The 19265-nt window shown below is 39.3% G+C and overlaps 1 long non-coding RNA gene across 1 annotated transcript in view; it reads right to left on the bottom strand.

The window, feature by feature from the left end:
- Positions 1 to 4632: 4632 nt before the first annotated feature.
- LOC132430969 (uncharacterized) overlaps positions 4633 to 19265 on the bottom strand; it is a 68190-nt gene continuing 53557 nt past the window's right edge. The window contains exons 2-4 of the long non-coding RNA XR_009520596.1: positions 16530 to 16601; positions 5485 to 5558; positions 4633 to 4961 (exon numbers count right to left, since the gene is read on the bottom strand). This is a non-coding gene — a long non-coding RNA (uncharacterized lncRNA). The remainder of the gene's footprint in view (positions 4962 to 5484; positions 5559 to 16529; positions 16602 to 19265) is intronic.

A 19265-nucleotide genomic window follows, 5' to 3' on the forward strand; every position in this document is an offset into this window, starting at 1 on the left:
TTTTTTTTTTTTGTGGTACGCGGGCCTCTCACTGTTGTGGCCTCTCCCGTTGCGGAGCACAGGCTCCGGACGCGCAGGCTCAGCGGCCATGGCTCACGGGCCCAGCCGCTCTGCGGCACGTGGGATCTTCCCAGACCCGGGCACGAACCCGCGTCCCCTGCATCGGCAGATGGACTCTCAACCGCTGCGCCACCAGGGAAGCCCCCTTTCAAACCTTTTGATCACACAATACTTTGCCTAACTTGTTGGTCTTTCCATAGATCAAAGAAGTAGAAATGAAGAATAAGTAATTAACAGATGACCAGGTCTCTTCCCTAGCTTCCCCTTCGGTAATCTCGTGAATAAACTGTGTGAACAAGATAGCATCTAAAGATCACAAGTAGTCGGCAAGCCTGCACGCAAGCCTGCACGCGGTGGGAGATGGTGATGACTCTGACCCCCTACCTCAATGATTAACTGAGGTTACTTCCCTCTTTCTCTTTAATAGCTTTCATGGCTGAACAGAATCTTCGGAGATGGCTTTTGGGGGACACTGAGTCCACCATCTCCTCGGATTGTCAGCATTCTGATTAAAAGCAACTTTCCTTTCTACCAACATTTGCCTCTCTCTTGCGTATTGATTTTCAAGCAGCAAGCAGCCAGACCTGAGTTCAGTAACAGCTACACTCTCCTTGTACTCATACCCTGTACTTGTTCTGACTTGAGGTCATCAGAGATGGTGCTGGTGGGTCTTGACAAGGCTAGGCCTCCTTTGTTACTGCAACCAACTTAGGTGAGGTTATTACAGGACCTTGGAATAAGGGAAAGCCAGTTTCCTCAGTTACAGCAGGAGGCAAGGGAGGCTCAGAAAAACTCAGGGGTTCCAGACTCTCTGCTCCATCTGAATTCATACAGGTACCCCACTCCAGGTCCCACTCCTTCCCAATCAATGTCTTAGCTTTCAAGTAACAGATTGGCACTTTATAAATCCAGCTTTTATTGTAATTCTGCAACCAATTAAATTATGGCCTGATCGTCAGCAAAGTCAGCTTCGTGGCTACAGAAAGTAAAAGGCTCTTCTAGGGTGGCTATAGAAACTCTCTGAATCTCCCAACAGTGTCTAGTTGAGAGTTAAAAGGTCTGAATTTATCATTTTCTCTCAGTAAGCTCATCAGTTCAATCAAGGAGTTACCCTACCTTCTAGATTTCATAGTTTTCACTACAGCCAAAAAGATATGTATGACAGCCACTTGGTATCCAAGATGTTTGCTTCAGCAAACACTTCTTCATAGTCAACCACAAGAGATCATTTAATTAATCATGATACTAGTGCATGTCATGGACTATTAACAACTCATTTTCTATTGCCAAGGCATTAAGAAGTAATTCAAGGCCAAGAACATAATTGAACCAGCTCCAGAATTCCACCTTTTAGGATATGTTTCCTGGGACCATTTCTATTACTACATGTTGGGATCTAGTTAGGAAAACAGACACCAAAGTAAAATTTCAAGAGGGAATTCAATATTATATAAGGAATTGGTTACACAGGTGTTGGTGGGCTGAAAGGGCAAAAACACTGAAACACTGAGGTAACCCAGAGATAATAAGTATAGCTACCACCCCTTAGGCTAGGGAAATACAAAGGACAGTTTAGATTATCAGAGCCTAGAATCTCAGAGGAGGGAGACCTGGCTGCTCCAGGTATCTCTAAGCAGACAAAGGAGCAAAATACCCAAAGAAGCTGGAGCCTGGAATGAAATGCCCATGTAGGTGCCTTGTTAACGGGAATAGCAAGCCCACAGGATGATAATCCCTTCTCTCCTCCTCCTAACTTCCAATTTCTTTGAAAGGCCTGCTACTCAAGGAAGCTGGCAGGCAAAGGATTCTGGGAAATGTAGTTTGCAAAGCCCCAGCTACACCATCACAGGGCAGACTAGAAATAGGTTAAATGTGGAGTGAAATGACAATAGCTAAGTAACTGGTATACTGCCATCTCCCAAGGGTAGACTCATATTAATGAATTCAAAAGACTGAAGCATTAAAAACCAAATGCCCACTTAGTTATACAGTTTTTTAAATTGCCATATAACTAGAAATGCATGATGCCAATAGGATCAGCACATTCTCTCTCTTTAGAGGCACACTTCCATGAGGGTAAACAAAAGAAGTTTTGACCCTCAGTTCCAATTCAACCTTTACATTCAGAGTTTTAGATATGTGTAAATACTAATACCCTCCATGAATGACTCTGCTGTCAAAATCCTGATTCATCTTCTCATTTTTAATTAGTCCATCCAGAATACCGCCTGAGCCTTTGCCCGTTAAAATCAGGGAAGTGAAATCCACTACTTCTTCAGTTCCTTAGGTTCCTTGTATTTAGCAGAAAAAAAAAATTAATTTCTCAAATTCTGTGGCATGACCAATCAGGATTCTTTGTGGCTAGATATGACAGAAACCTAACTCAAACTGGCTTACGCAAAAAGTAGAATTCATTAGTTCATGCAAATCTGTCTACATGTGTCTATCAGGTACACCGGTATTCAGTTATCCAGGTGAAGAATATAAAATGAAAAGCTCTTCCTCATTGTTCTGGCCTGTTGTTGACTTTAGGTGCCTGCTCTTGATGCTTGATAGTCTGCCAGTGACCATATAGAAAGGACCTACCACCTCCCATGCTCCAGTTACCTCCTCTTCCGCCTGTGCTCAAGCAAAATATAGTTGTCCCTTGAACAACACAGGGTTGAGGGGCACTGCATTATCAAAGTATGACTTATGTAACTCCATTATCCACAGTGCCTACATATCCCCAGTTCCACATCCGAGGATTCAACCAACCTCAGAAGGAATAGTACTGTAGCATTTACTATTGAAAAAAAATCCACCTATAAGAGGACCTGCAAAGTTCAAACCCATATTGTTCAAGGGTCAACTGCATACAACCACTAGACCCTAAGGATAGTTTCAGCAGTTCTTTATTCAATGGTTCAAGTGAAAAGTGCCAATTGTAGAGGACAAGGGAGTGAAGGATACGGGATTGCTCACTGAGCCTCCAATGCAACTACCTCATTCCTTTGCACTACAGTCAGACCTCCATATCTGAGGGTTCCACATGCACAGATTCAACCAGCCATGGATAGAAAATATTTGGGAAAACACATTCCAGAAAGTTCGAAAAAGCAAAACTTGAATTTGCTGCATACCAGAAACTTCTTGTATAGCATTTACATTGTATTAGATATTGTAAGTGACCTAGAGATTATTTAAATTACATAGGAGGTTATGCATAGGTTACATGCAAATACAATGCCATTTTATATAAGGGACTTGAGCATCAGTGGATTTTTGGCATCCGTAGGGGTCCTGGAACCAATCCCCAGGGGGTACCAAGGGATGGCTGTACTTAGAGGGGGTAGGCCTCTTTGCTAGCTGGGGCATCTGGAGAAAGGAGGCCAAGCACAGGGCTCTGACATTCCGTGCTCTCTCCCTTCTCTCCAACAATACCTACAGTCCTCTTTTCACCCTACTGGTGTCACAAATTCTCTCCATATTCTGAAAAGCTGCTTCGCCTGTCTTCTTACTTCCTACAAATCATGTTGAATACAGAAGTTTTCTCCACCAGTCTCTTGGCTCTGCTAGAGAAGGAGTGAACACAGGTCTCAGGTCTTTTGGCAGAAGGGGTAGAAAGAGGTGAAAACTCTAGCTCTGTCAGTAGAAGAGAAAGAACTGGGAGAGGATCTTCTAAAATCTAAAATCAAGGAATCGTAACAATAATTGCTAACATTTATATAATATTTACTATGGGCCAGGCACAGTTGGCTCACAGATACAAATATCAATTCATTTAATCCCCACAAAAATCTCATCGGAAATCCTGGGTCCTCTACTTATTAACCATGGGATAGGCAGGACACCCCTTACCTCACTGAACCTCTGCTGAAAATGTGGATAATAGAAGTAGCTACCCCATGGCTCATGGGGTACATAAAACTGTTGGCTGGCCCCTACCTAGAACAGAACATAAAACTGTTGGCTGGCCCCTACCTAGAACAGAGTAAGCACGGAACAAATCATTAACATAGTTTAAAAAAAAAAACTTATGAAACACATCTTACATGTGTAAGATGTAAGGCTAATTAATTTCCTTTATAAATTCCCACCTACCTGGCATGAATGAATCTTATAACTCCCCACAGATTTCCCACATTTCTCTTGGAGTTCTGCTTCTCCCAACCAGGGGGTGGGGGGAGGGTAGGAGGGAGAACGGTTCTTCTTAGGGACACTGATTTTCTTTGCAATCCAGTCCAATGGTATCATGACTTCTCTCCAATCTTTACATTTTTTCCTAAGTTCTTCCCTTTTCCCCCAAAGACCTAAACTTTTGAAACTCAGAACTCAGGAAAAGATTCCTTTGTCTCTGCTATACACTGTTTCCCTCTGAAGGCAGGAAATAGTGCCCCTGAGTCCTCAAAGTATGGTCCTCAGACCAGCAGCACTGGCATCTCCTGGGAGCTTGGTAGACACATGCAGATGTAAAAAAAAAAAAAGAAACCAATCTATGAAATAAAGCAATATGCATTTGGGACTCTGAAAAAAAAATCTAACTATAGTCAAATCTAACTGTAACCAATTAAACTTAAATATTGAGATGAGGAGAGGTTGTTCTGCATTAATATCTGTGATGGTTAATTTTATGTATCACCTTGAAGAGTATTTTTGAATGTGATTCATATTTAAATTGGTGAACTTTGAGTAAAGCAGATTGTCCTCCATAATGTGGACAGGCCTTATCCAATCAGTTGAAGACGTGAACAGAACAAAAACACTCGCCTCCCAAGGAAAAGGGAATCCTCCAGCAGACTGAGTTTGGACTTCATCTGCATCATTGGCTCTCCTGGGTCTTGGGTGCACCAGCCTACACTGCAGATTTTTGAACTTGCCAGCCTCCATAACCGCGTGAGCCAAATTCTTATAATAAATCTCTGTACACACATAATCAGAATATATATGCATCCCGTTGGTTCTGTTTCACTGGAGAACCCTGATTAATACAATGTCTAAGTTAGGAAATAGATTCCTCCTGGTAAAAACCACTCAGTAAAGACCACCATCTTAATGCCACTCCAATGTCTCCTCTTAAATGGCTGAGAGCACCCCAGTCTGCACTAAATGTCTACACAGATCTCATTTCTTCAGAGACTTTCTACTTTGAAAGCAAAGAGAACTGGAGACTGATTGGTTAATTGATTGATGCTTGCTGATTCTTACAGTTTAATTCTGTTTATATGTGTAAACTCCTGCCATTCTACCTTGTTTAATGTTGATTAAACATTAGACTTACAATGTCGGTTATTCAAAGTCAAAATATTCTTCAGATTCCTTCATTGTGATTCTCACTGCAACTTAGATTTTTCCAGCTGTGCTCTAACCCGTTTCTCAATTGTTACAGAATATGTTATAATGCTTTGCACATAATAGGCAAAAAACATTTACTGGTTCACTTACTTCAATCCCATATAAGAAAAGCTCTCCATCTGTCTTCAGTCATTTGATATGAATACATTTCTGGTATAAAAATCCTGAGATGACAAAAAACAAAACAAACTGATTCTTATTCTCCTTCAGTGACTTTCAAATTAGATTATTTTAAGTTTTAAGGTCCAAAGGCACTCTTTGTTGGAGGAAAATTGACTTTAGGAAATATACTAATACCTCTAGAGTTAACACATAGAAAAGTCTGTCTCATTCATTCATTCACCGAATATGTGTTAAACTCACAGGTTTGGGCAGCACACCAGGCTAAATGGTAAAAAGATACCACCAAAGACTGACCCACAATCCCTTATCTACAATTTGGAAGTTCTCAAAACTGCAATTTTCTTCTGAAATTTTGTGCCAAAATTCATTTGGCTGCAAAACTAGATCTCAGCTAACACAAGGCTATTTATGGCCTTTACAGTTTCCACTCAACTTGAATGTTTAGGTATGTCATTGTCAAAATATTTATGTATTTGACTGCAAGGGAAAGATCCAGACCCACAAAGCCTATTTCATATTAATGATTTATGCACCATTTTACCTTTTCAAAAGGTGGGGGTGGGGGAATCTGGTTCTGAAACATTTCTGTCTCCAGGCATGTCAAATAGAGATGGCAAATCTGTTCTCAAGGAATTTATAGACCTGTGCACATTAGAATCACCCGACCAGCTGTTAAAGCGTGTCAGTGCTCAGTTGTCACTCAAGATCTTTTAAAACAGAAGCGCTGGGGAGGCATCAGTATTTTTTTAAACTCTCCAGGTGATTCTAATATGTATCCAGGTTCGAGAGCTACTGTAATTGATATATAGAATGATAGGATGCTGACTGGGTGACTTTGGGGGTGCCTGCCAGAGTTCAGAATCCCATCCTTTAAGGGGTATGCAGAAAAACTGCAGTATGTTGAGAAGAGAGTGACCAGGAGAGTGGGGAGGGTGGACATTATGACCTAAGAAATCACGATATCAGAAAATAACTCAAGTACTTGGAAACATTAGATGGAGAAGAAAAGACTTACATAAAGTATATATAACATCAGCCTATAGGATCTGATTTTGTCTGCAGGGCTCTGGAAGATAAATCAAATTCTAATTCAATAAATATTTATCAAACACTCAGTGCTAAGATCTATGCCAGAGACTTCCATATATGTCCTCATTTAATTACTTTAATTCTCAGTTAATGCTATTCTTACCACAATATGAAGTAGGTATCAGCCGTCTTTTACAAGTGAGGAAACTGAAGCCCAACAGAAGTAGAGCATTCTGCCCAAGATCACAAAACAATTAGCGAGTGGAGTCAAAATTCAAAACTAGTTTTTCCAGACCCTACATTTACTGTTCTTTCCATAACTCCCTCCAAGAGCAAAAGACACAAGAAGGCAGATTTGAGGGCTTTTAATAAGAAAAGATTTTCCTAATCATTAAGATGTAACTGGGAATGGCATGCTCAGTCATGTGATATAGTGAGTTCCCCATTATTGGAGGTAATCAAATAGAAATTTATTGACTATTTAGCAAGAATATTGTAGAAGGGTTTTGATGTCAGATAACACATTGGATGACAGATTTTGAGACTCTCCCAACTCTGAAACCCTTAAATCTATGACTTTAAAACACACAAGTAAAATGTTAAATAACAAAGCAAGCCAGCATACAACTAGGACCCAAACATATAAGCGATATAGGAGTTTCACAAACAGGCAAGGGGTTCTGTGAACAGTGTGCCCAGAAACAACTTCCTAGAGGTGCCTTAAAGAACGGTTTGGGGGACTTCCCTGGTGGTGCAGTGGTTAAGAATCTGCCTTCCAATGCAGGGGATGTGGGTTCGATCCCTGGTTGGGGAACTAAGAGTTCGCATGCCACAGCTAAGGAGCCCGAGAGCCGCAACTAAGGAGCCAGCCTTCCGCAACTAAGACCCTGCACAACCAAAAATAAAAAAATAAAAATTCACTTATTAAAAAAAAAAGAATGGTTTGGGTGTGGGCAGGGCGTTTCATGAGGAGAGAACTGCATACAAGGCAAGGAGATGTATTTGGGAGACAAGGATTATTTCAGCCCATCTTGAGTAGAAAGCTCATGTAGAGAGGTAAGATTGAGTACCAAGATTAGAAAAATAGAATTGGCTGGAGGGCGCTGAGGGGTTGTTTTTTTTTTTTCTCCTAACAATGGACAGTCTCTGGAATGTTTTTTTCCAAAGGATCATAAGAATAATACATATTTTTTAAAAAGACAAGAAATAGGAGATGGCTACAATCATACAGGGCCCAAAAGAGGTCAGTAGCAGGAAGATTAGAAAGAAAGTGACGGGAAGAATCATCAGAACATTTACATGGATTTTAAATGTATTAAAAATGTACTTGTAAAAATGAAACTATGACTGTACTAAAAGAAAATTTAGGTAAACTCTTTTATAGTCCTGAGGTGGAGAAGGATTTTCTGAGTATGATTCCAAAGTAAGAAATAAAGGAAAATATTGACATTTTTGATTACATAAAACAACATTTCTGGTTGGGTAAAACACAGCATAAGTTAAAAGACAACTGGTGAACTTGGAAAAATATTAGCAATATGTATATAACATTACTAGGACTTAATATCCACACAATATCCTTAATAAAAGTGTTTAAAAAACCACTCTGAAAGAGATGAACAACCCAAAAGAGAGAATATATAAAGTACATGAATAGGAAATTCATAAAATAAGTGAAATATTCAAAACATCAAATGAGACCTAGGAGAAAGAGGCACTTCAATAAGCCAATGGTAAAAGCAAAATTTTGTTAATTTAGCAATAGGAATAAAATAATAAAATCTGTAAATTTTTGGCCCAATAACTTTACTTCTAATAACTTAGCCTAAAGAAATCATCAGTTAAGAGTACATGTATAGAGATATTCATCATGGTGTTGTATATAGTAATAAAAAGTACATATAAGCTAATGTTCTATAACAGGATATTGGTTAAATACATGAAGGTACATCCACTTATTTGGATGCCATGAAACCATTAAAAATTATTTTCTACACATGGATTTATGAACCTGAAAAGACGTACACAATTCACAAGGCAATTCACAAGTTAAGAAGACTACCAAAAAACATATATAGTATAATCCCATTTTTGAAAACATATTTGCAAGCACAAATGTATAGTGTCTGGAAGAATGTACATTACAATATTGAGAAAAGGTATCTCTGGATGGTGAAATTACTGATAATCTTTTACTCTCTTCTCTATACCCATTAAAATATATGAAATCTTCTATCTCAATGAATTCTTTAATATTTATTTTGCAAAAGCACAATAAGGCCCTTTTTACTTAGGAGATAGGGAAAGAATTAGCCTGACTTAACAACTGGATATGGGTGACAAGAAAGACAGCAGAATTAATAATGGTACTGAAGTTCTGCCCACAATTAATGTGAGAATAAAGTGGAACTGAAGAAAGGGTGACAGCAAGGGAATCACTCTGGAGTTGAGAAATTGAATTTCATGTTAATCTTTGTGTTCGAGATGACATGAAAGACAGGCGGAACTATCTGGCAAGCACTCTTCGTTTCTCTGGCCAAAAACAAAATGATGAATGTGGGAATCACACAGGTTTCAGCCTACTCTGTGTTGCAAGTACAGTCCTATCCTCAGTGGATGGTTTTGAGGCAGGGCAAGGACTAGGGTGAGGCAAGTGAGATGTAAAATTTAAGGGGTGCCAAAAACCTAAGAGATCAAGATACATAATATTTTATGCAATATTTCAGAACATCAAAAGTATCCAAAAAATCCACGATGAACAAAATATCGAAAGTTTAAATAAAGATATGATCTTATTATTAATTTTTCATTCCTTTTGCCCCAGGCTCTGATATGCTCAAGACGAAGCTACCACTGTTCCCCGTCCTTATTTAAAGTTTTGATGTTCTGTTTGGCATTGATTTTTTGCATTAAAGATGTTATGAAGATGTTATGCATATTCATTATTGAAGGGTATTTTTAGTGCCCCTTAAATGTGCCTGAGGCAGGTGCTTCATTTGCTTCACCCTAGTCCCAGCCCTGTTTCAGAGAAATGGAAATAATTTTACCTGTGTGTATTATTTTACTAGTGCTGTCAAAACAAAGTACCACAAACTGGCTGGCTGAAATGAAATTTATTGTATCACAGTTCTGGAGGCTGTAAGTCCAAGATCAAGGTGTGGGCAGGCTTGGTTCCTTCTGAGGGCTGTACTACTGACTCTGTTCCATGTCTCTCTCCTAGCTTCCTGTGGTTTGCTGGAATCTCTGGTGCTCTTTGGTTTATAGCTGCATGACCCCAATACCTGCTTTCAGGACTTCATGGTGTTCTCCCTGTGCCCATGTCTGCCTCCACATTTTCCTTTTTTTTTTTTTTTTGCGGTATGCGGGCCTCTTACTGCTGTGGCCTCTCCCGTTGTGGAGCACAGGCTCCAGACGCGCAGGCTCAGCGGCCATGGCTCACGGGCCCAGCCGCTCCGCGGCACGTGGGATCTTCCCGGACCGGGGCACGAACCCGTGTCCCCTGCATCGGCAGGTGGATTCTCAACCACTGCGCCACCAGGGAAGCCCCACATTTTCCCTTTTTTTAAGGACACTGGCCATATAGGATTAGGGGCCCACCCTACTTCAATATGACCTCATCTTATTTTAATCAGTTACATCTGCAATCACCCTATTTCCAAATAAAGTCACATTCTGAGGTACTGGGATTTAGGACTTCAACATATGAATCTGGGGGCGGGGGGACACAATCCAGCCTATAACACCATGTTTACTAAATTGTCTATCTGCTTTAGTCTGGTATCCTTTAGAAGCCTCAACACAGTTAACCCCAGAATCTCTGCTCTGCACTCAGCAATGAGCAGGATCGATTTACAGCCTCTGGCTTCCTTTTGACTACAAAATGCTATGACTATTTGGACTATGAAATCTATGTCTGTTGAGAAGCAAATGTCTCGTAGGCTGGAGGATTTGTACGTGCCTCTGTATTGCCTACTCACCAGTCCATTATTCCTGACTCTTACAACTCAGGCTCTGGAACAGAAGGAAGCAAAGAAGAGTTGAAAAGCCAGTGAGCAGCATGAACCCCGGGAGCTATGGGAAATCCTAGGGGTACCCCAATGCTATCTCCAGTCACACACTCATCCTCCACTCCCTATAGCTCATATCCAGTCTTTAAGAAAAAATGGAAGCATCGTGATTTGCATTTTTACTTTTGCCTTACGTCAGTAAAGTAACAGTGACCAGCCTTAATTGAGTGCTTTTACAGACATGACGTAATCCTTACGAAAAGTCTAAAAAGTAATACAAATATGGAAACTGACGCCTAGAGTTCACACCGCTAGTAAGCAGCGGACCCAGGATTTATATCCAGATCTCTCTGACATCAGAGCCCTGAAACAAGAAACTCTACTGCATGATGGATATAGATTTCCAACCCAATTCTAGAGCTCTATCAAAAGAGAGTTAAAAAAAAAAAAAAAAAGAGAGAGAGTAAAGCCAGTCCGACCAGGGTCAGACACAGAAGATAACCCTCCAAACAAACCTCACTTCCACCCTTTTCTGCCGCTCACAGAGACTGACCACGCGCTGACCGCCCAATTACACAGAGTATAAATTTGGAGCCCTTTTGTAGAGGCACTCCTGCTGAGTCAGTAACTTTCTAACAGATGCTTAACAAACACGATCTTAATAGGAAACTAGTATATGTTCCCTGGCCAGTGTGATCATAGTTTCCATGAAGGTCAAGGCAGTGAAGCTCTGGCCATAATCTCACTCAAACTCCATTTGAGTACCAAGGGGTTCACTCTGAGCCAACAATGGTGGAGTTGATCAACTGTGTTTCTACAAAATCTATAATCTATAAGACTTTCTCCTCTTCCCTCATCAAGATCTTTGCACAAATGGTTTTTCATAAAGAGAGTTAGCAAGGATGGTAGATAAATGAGCAGAACGGACAAATGTTTTTCACCTAATATAATTTAACATTTTGTTTGTTTTTAATTTATTTATCTTATTTAATTTTGGCTGCGTTGGGTCTTTGTTGCTGCACGCGGCCTGTCTCTAGTTGTGCCGATGGGCTTCTCATTGAGGTGGCTTCACACCGCGGAGCACGGGCTCTAGGCGCGCAGGCTTCAGTAGCTGTGGTGCTGGGCTCAGTAGCTGTGGCTCACAGGCTCTAGAGCACAGGCTCAGTAGTTGTGGCGCATGGGCTTAGTTGCTCTGCAGCATGTGGGATCTTCCTGGAACAGGGCTCGAACCTGTGTTCCGTGCATTGGCAGGCGGATTCTTAACCACTGTGCCACCAGGGAAGCCCTAACTTAACGTTTCAATGAAGCCACTTAATGATATGCAACAGATAGGACAACTTGGTCTCTGTAACCCATGATAATTAACTCAAGGGGTAAACAACTAGAATATTAAATAATGTTGGCCCAAGGGAAAAAGAGGAATGAGAGAAAGAAATGCAAAGCTTGAGACATCTCAAGCCATGCTGTGGTATCATTCACTTTTTTAGGGGATTTGCAGGAAGGAACAGCAACAAAATTAAGAAAGAATAGTAAATGGGCCTATCTCCTTGTTATTTGTTTTTTTATTGTCATCCTTTCATGACAACATAAAATTAGACATGGTAACCCTCATGGAATTTTGTTTTGTGTATTAAAGGATATTCCATATTTACTCAACTACCTTTACCATGCTGATTTGTATTAAGCTTTGTCACCATTGACACCTTAATGTTGTCATTCTTCATAAATTGTTTGCAAATTCTCTAGAAAGCATTATTCTGGAATGTTCAGGTTAGGAGAATGAAATATTCCCTCTTAAAGTAACCTTCCGTCCCATTATCGATGCCTCCTTGACGAGTTTTACAATACCTGCTCTCCCCTCCCATTATGCCACCATCTCTCAATGTAGTTTTAGTCAAAGCATAAGAACGCTGTGATGTAGATCTGAAATTATTTTACCACTGTCTGCAGTGATTTCCCAGGGCCTGGCGTACTCTTTGACTCTAACCTTCAAGAGATGCACGATTTGTCTTTTAAATCTTTTAGTCAAAAATAATTTTAAAGTCATTTCAGAGCTTTGAAATAGAGCATAGAACCAAAAATTAAGCACGAAAATATGTCTTTGATGTAAAATTTTATTCCTGTAGAGAAGATATATATTCACTATGTACTGTGCTCATGTATGCTCATGACATTATTTCTGATGGGATATCTGAAACCAGACTCAAGAAATAGCCTCTTTCGTGGAAGAGTAGCTCCATCCTTGTACTATATGCTCTAGGTTCTCCTTGTTACAAGGAGGGTCATAAAACTCAGTCTACTCTTGTTTCCTGTAATTTTCACCTCTTTACTCCCTTCCTTCTAGGATAAAAGAGCTGTGACTATCCCTTTCTAAGGTGAAATATACTCAATAATAGAGTAAAAATGTACCTAGCTTTAAAAAAAAAAACTTGATAAAATAAAATGGAAACACACAAAATAGAATAATTCATCAGAGCCCTAATTATGATTCAACTACCTATAAAATTACATTTACAAACTTATAGAATTATGTTTATAGACAATTTTTCCGTTATTATTGGAAGGAATATATCTATAATTATGGGGGTAAAGTTTTGGACTTTCAGACCTCACCACTGCCCCATCAGCGGTAAGCAAAGTAATAAGCGACCTATAAATCATTAACATTAATAATGGGTTCTTTAGAAAAAATTATATTCAGTCTTCCCATTTTGAAGGGAAAACACTACATTATCATTTAATGAGTAAGTAGCTTTTTTTATTACAACATCTTGGTGAAATAATGGCAATTTTCCCAAACAGAAAATGAACAAATGCCTCTAGTCTCCACTAACTGAACCAGCCCTTTCTTCCTAAGTATCAGGTCCTTTCAGAGTCTTCTGAATACACTATGAAAATAGACAAGAGTCTGGCAGACAGAATCTTTGGAACTATTATGCAGTTCAGTCAACTGGCATCATGGGAATAAATAATGAGATGCTCAAGCCTGGCTCAAAGGCAAACATTCCTGCAAAGGTTCATACATAGGTTAAAAACCTGTCCACATTTCATTATATCCTCAAAGTTCAATACTACACTAATTACCATTAAAACCTCCCATAGTAAACACCATGATATAAGAAAATGGGTGAGAAAAAATCTTACACTGTGATTTTCATCTACAATTCTGAAATATTGGCCTGGGTGGGGAGCAAGGGAGTCTCAGCCAGTGACTTCATCTTCTTTCAGAGGTGTTCTGGCAGTTCATGGAACCTTAGCCATTAGCACTGGAAAAAGGCCCAAGATAGATCAGAATACTCCTGACATCATATAACCAAGCATGTTATATACTTAGATCTATATGTGGACTTCTCAAGATCTACTTAAAGAAAAAGAAAGAAAAAGGTATATATGAATATTAGATACATATGTATTTAATGTAATATATGTACATTATATATGTGTTACATATATATATATATATATTACATTAAAGCAATTCAGAAAGACAAAAGGGTGAGGTACACAGATTAAGGTGGGTTCAAAATATTCCCTATCTTCAAACTTCTGTTCCTTAAATGAGTTCTAGCATTTCCACTTGGAAAAAAAATCTCTTTTTAAACTTAATCCAGATATAGAAGAGGAGATATATCTGCCACTCCAACCACCTTATGCCAACCCCTATCTTCTCCCCAAGGAAGGAGGAATTGCTAAACCAGATTGGTAAGGCTCAAAGTACTCATTTGGCCACCCTTAAAAGTATAAGCATTCGTCAAGCATTTAAAAGCATAAGGCACACACAGATGCTCTTTGGCCTTCTTTCTTCTTGGGGTTGGGTGTGTAAATAAACCTGGAATTGCCAACAAGGAAAGGCAGGTCCTTCCAGGTCTTAGAGAACTGGTTATTGCTTCTCGCTACGGTAACTTGTGGCTTCCCAGAGGGTAGCGACATGTCAAGATATAGTTTGGGGTTGGGAACAACAGGTGGGAGGCCCTGCTTAGGCTTCCATGAATGCTTTTAAAATAAAGACTGATAAATTAGAATGTGTCCAGAGGTCCAAAGAGGTACAAACATAACCCTCTGGGAAACACCGATCTAGGCTATCGTGGATCAGATAAATGCCCGTGGGCCAGCTGTCCTCCACCTTGTCATCTCCTCTTGTGAAAGATGAATTGTAATTCAAGGAAGCATCCATGGGATGAGGCAGGAGTTGGTTCTGCGCGCTAACCGGACCCGAGTCTCACATACACTCGATCTACAGAAGCGCAGTGTTCCTTGTGACCTGATATCACTAGATTAACAAGACTGGTGGAGCAGAGAAGGAGACACACAGCATGATCCACCTAGGCCCTGAACCCTTCACCCCACCCCAAGGACTGCCCACTTTCTAGAACTAATAGAAAAAGTACAATCAATAATGCATTAGCCAGCCTTTTCAAATTCCTCATGGGTCAGCAAGCATGGGCACTGCTGAATTTTACACTTGAGAAATTAACCAATTCTTGATTTTATTTCAAAAGTCAGAGCAATAAGGAAAATATTTTTTTCTTTTCCAGGAAATTCATTTAAAAATTGGCATCTCACATATAATAATAACACAGTAAATCTGGAGCTAAAATAAATAAGAAGTTTTCTCCCTAATTATCCTATCAATCTTTGAAAATCCTTAGATATTAATTTTAATTAGTAATATCTCCCTCCCGCCAGCAATAACAGTCACATAATATGGTGATTCTGATAAAATATTGCTTATGTATGCAACTGAAATATTAAAATTTTTAAATTGAGAGATAAAAGTACTCCAAGACACTAGTGTGATTATATTCATTTCTGTATTTCTGAAACGGCAAACTCCTGGAATCAACCTAAATATCCATCAATGGGGGTCTAAATAAACGAATCACAGTACATCCACAAAATAGTATTACATTATGCCCTTTGCTTTTTTATTTTTAACTAAATTTTATATCCTGGAGATCTTTAAACCGTAAAAAAAGAACTAGGTAGATCTGTGTGTGTTTTTCTGGGAAAATCTCCAAGACACAGAATTAATTTTTTTAATGATAACATGATCCCATTGTTGTAAATTTCTTAGAGAGAGAGTGTGTGTGTGTGTGTGTGTGTGTCTGTTCCTCTGTATGAAAGGCATATTCTTTCGTTCAACAAATATGTATTATGCCCTGTTATATGCCAGGCACTGTTTTTTTTTTTTTTCAAGATATTGTGGAAACATTGAGGAACAAGACAAAGTCCTTATTCTTATACAGCTTATTTGTGAATGGAGGAGAAAGACAGTAAGCAAGTACATAAATAAGATACTTTCAGATAGTGATCAACACTTATAAGAAAATAAAACAGACTAACGGACAAACTGCGTAGGATCATCTAAGGTAACACCTGAATGCCAGACAAGATCGGGGGAGAGTCTTTCAGGCAGAAGAGCCATCTGATGCAAGACCCTCAGACAGCACAAAGCCAGTGAGGTGAAATACGGTTAAAGGAAATGGCAGAAATAGTGGAAGAAGCAGGCAGCGCCAGATCAAGAAGAGTGTTTTAGCTCATGTAAAGGAGCTTACATTTTATTCTATATGCAGTGGAAAACTAATAAAACTGGGATTGGGTGATGAGGGAAATGACCCAAAATGACATACATTATAAAATGTAAGTCTTAAAAAGTGCATAAACACTCCCCATGCCAGTCCTTAGGATGCATTAGAAACATCTAATATTGAGGGAGAAACTTTTCTCCATTGTTTTAACTATGCGCAAATAATACTTGAAATGCTTAATGAAAAAAATGGGTTAATAATGTAAGGTGGCAAACAGATGCTGAGAATGTTTTCTTGTTTCTTTTGTTAATGTGCAATACTTTTTTCTAAGCATACCTGTCTATAATGTCATCAATCTTCTTCAGACTGTGAGCAAGAGTAATGCCATATTAATATCAACTAAGATCTTCAAGCTTCTAAACTCCCCACCAATTCAGGCAAAACTTACCTTTTAAGTTCTCCCTCTCTTCCAGCCAACTCAAACCAATTACTTAACTTCTCTGAATCCTAGCTTGGGTTTCTGTAAAGAGAGAAATGATAGCAACCTTAGATATAATGAGTTAATGCAGGAAGAATTCAAAGTTAGGTACATACTGGACCAACCCAGAAAGTTAGTACAAGATACAGAGGCTCACTGAAATAGGATAAGACCTGAACATCTGCATTTTATTGAAAGTTTCCAGGTGATTCTGATACATACCCAAGCTTGAGAACCAGCAAGTTAACATATCTGCCTCAACTAGTGCAATTCCAGGCATAGCAAGCTCTAATAAAGAAGTGTTGGGCTTCCCTGGTGGCGCAGTGGTTGAGAGCCTGCCTACCGGTGCAGGGAACACGGGTTCGTGCCCTGGTCCGGGAAGATCCCACATGCTGTGGAGCGGCTGGGCCCGTGAGCCATGGCCGCTGAGCCTGCGCGTCCGGAGCCTGTGCTCCGCAACGTGAGAGGCCACAACAGTGATAAGCCTGCGTAACACAAAAACAAACAAACAAACAAACAAAAAACAACTAGGTAGTTGACCTCACTCCTTCTCATGAAATATGATGGACAAGGAGGATCCCTTACTCCCATCTCAGGGAGAAACAGAGGCATGAATGGAAGGACAGAGGGATTTCCCAGAAAACAGAAACAAGGTCTGCTAGACTGGCAGCAACTTCCTTGACACCACAGAGCCCTTGCCACTCCTGCCCATCAGGGTTTGAATGTTTGCTGTGGACCAGTGACAGGTGGATGTTTTTACTCTGTCCCTTTTCAAATGGAAGCTTATTTTGCAATTTTTCCTAATGTTTAATTACTGCATATGTCTGTGTTGAAATTAATAAATTACAACATACATACAACTTAAATTGTATTTAAGTTTTTACATCATTTGACACTGGGGAAACACGAGGAGACCACATGGAAAGGAATGAACATCACCCAGAGACCTTGGACTTTAAAGAGAGTGAGAGGGTTATTTAAATGGGAAGAAAAATGTGACATTGGGGTACCAAAGAGGTGGACTATGAAAATTCACTTCTACTAGCGTGATGAGTGTACCCTTGGTTTTTTATCTCTGCTTGCAATAGCTGTTATCCCTGTTTAGATTTTTTTTTTTTTTTAGTACTTGCTAGTCTGGGAGATGTAAGGCAATGTATCAATGTTAGTTTGCATTTTTATCACTGCTAGCACATTAGAGCATCTTCTAATATATTTATTGGCTGTTTGGATTTGCTCTTGTGAATTGCATATTCATATCCCTTGTTTATTTTTCTGTTTGTCTTCTTTGTCAAATTTTAAGACCTCTCTGTATGTTATAGTTATTAACCCTTGCTAAATCCATCATCTGTTTTGCAAATATTTGTTCCAAATTGCCTGCAGGCATTGCTTATAGTTAATTTTGCATTAAAAAAATTTAGTACTTATATGCTCAGATATATCAATTTTTAAAATAGAAGCTAGAAAAAATTTTTATTGTAAATTTTAAAAAAATAGATGCTAGGCTTATTTAGTAGTAGTAGCAGCAGTAGTAGTAGTAGTAGTAGTAGTAGTAGTAGTAGTAGTAGTAGTAGTAGAATAGTAGTAATAGTAGTAGTAGTAGGGTCTTTCTCTCCCCATAGCCTGTAAATGTTGTCTCTTAGATTTTTTTCTAAAGTTCTTAACAATTTAATTTTTATAGTTAAGTCTTTTAACTGGAATTTACTTTTGTATATGTGAAACATAGGAATCCAATTTCATTTCTTATAGATGGATGACCAGTTGTGCCAGCACCAATTATTAAATAAATCTTTTCTCCCTGAATTAAAATACTCCTGTCATATGCTAAATTTTAATGTTTCCTGCTCTATGTCTGAATGAACAATTTGTCTACTATGCCGGCTTCATATTATTTGGGTTGTAATGGCTTTATACTATGTTCTGATATCTGCAGTCTCCCTCACTATTCTTTTAGATACATTTCTCGACATTTTTAAGATTTTTTTTCTTCCAAATGAACTTCCCAGTTGCTGTGTCCAGTTCCACAAAACAAATCCAAGTTGGTATTCTAATTGGAATTGTATGAAATGTATAAATTGATTTGAGAATAGTTTTTTATAATTAAATCTTCTCATCCAAGAACATGCTATGCCTCTCAATTTGTTCAGACCTTGATTTTATATTGAAAATTTGTAATTTTCTTCATGTAGAGCCTTCATTTGTTTTGTTAATTTTGGGGGTAAATTGATTGCTTTAATGGCATCACAGAGACCGACTACCTTTCCCCACCCCATGTAACTTGCTTTGGCCAACAAAGGGGGCAGAAGTGATAGGATGCTAGTTCTAAGCCTAGGTCTCTGTATGCCTTGCATACTTCTGCTTGCTTTCTTTTTTTTTTTTAATAAGTGGTTTCTTTTTTATTATTTATTTATGTATTTGGCTGTGCCAGGTCTTAGTTGTGGCGTGTGGGATCTTCGTTGCCATGTGTGGGATCTTTAGTTGTGGCATGCGGGATGTTTTCAGTCGTGGCATGCAGGCTCTTAGTTGCGGCAGGCAGCATCTACTTCCCTGACTAGGGATTGAATACGGGCCCCCTGCGTTGGGAGCACAGTGTCTTAACCACTGGACCACCAGGGAAGTCCCTCTGCTTCTTCTCTTGTACCTTTCCCATAGCCATGAAAAGAGCTTCCTCTGTAGCCACTGTCCCTTCAACCTAGAGACAGACCTTAC

Source organism: Delphinus delphis, chromosome 9, assembly GCF_949987515.2.
Source record: "Delphinus delphis chromosome 9, mDelDel1.2, whole genome shotgun sequence".
NCBI lineage: Eukaryota > Metazoa > Chordata > Mammalia > Artiodactyla > Delphinidae > Delphinus > Delphinus delphis.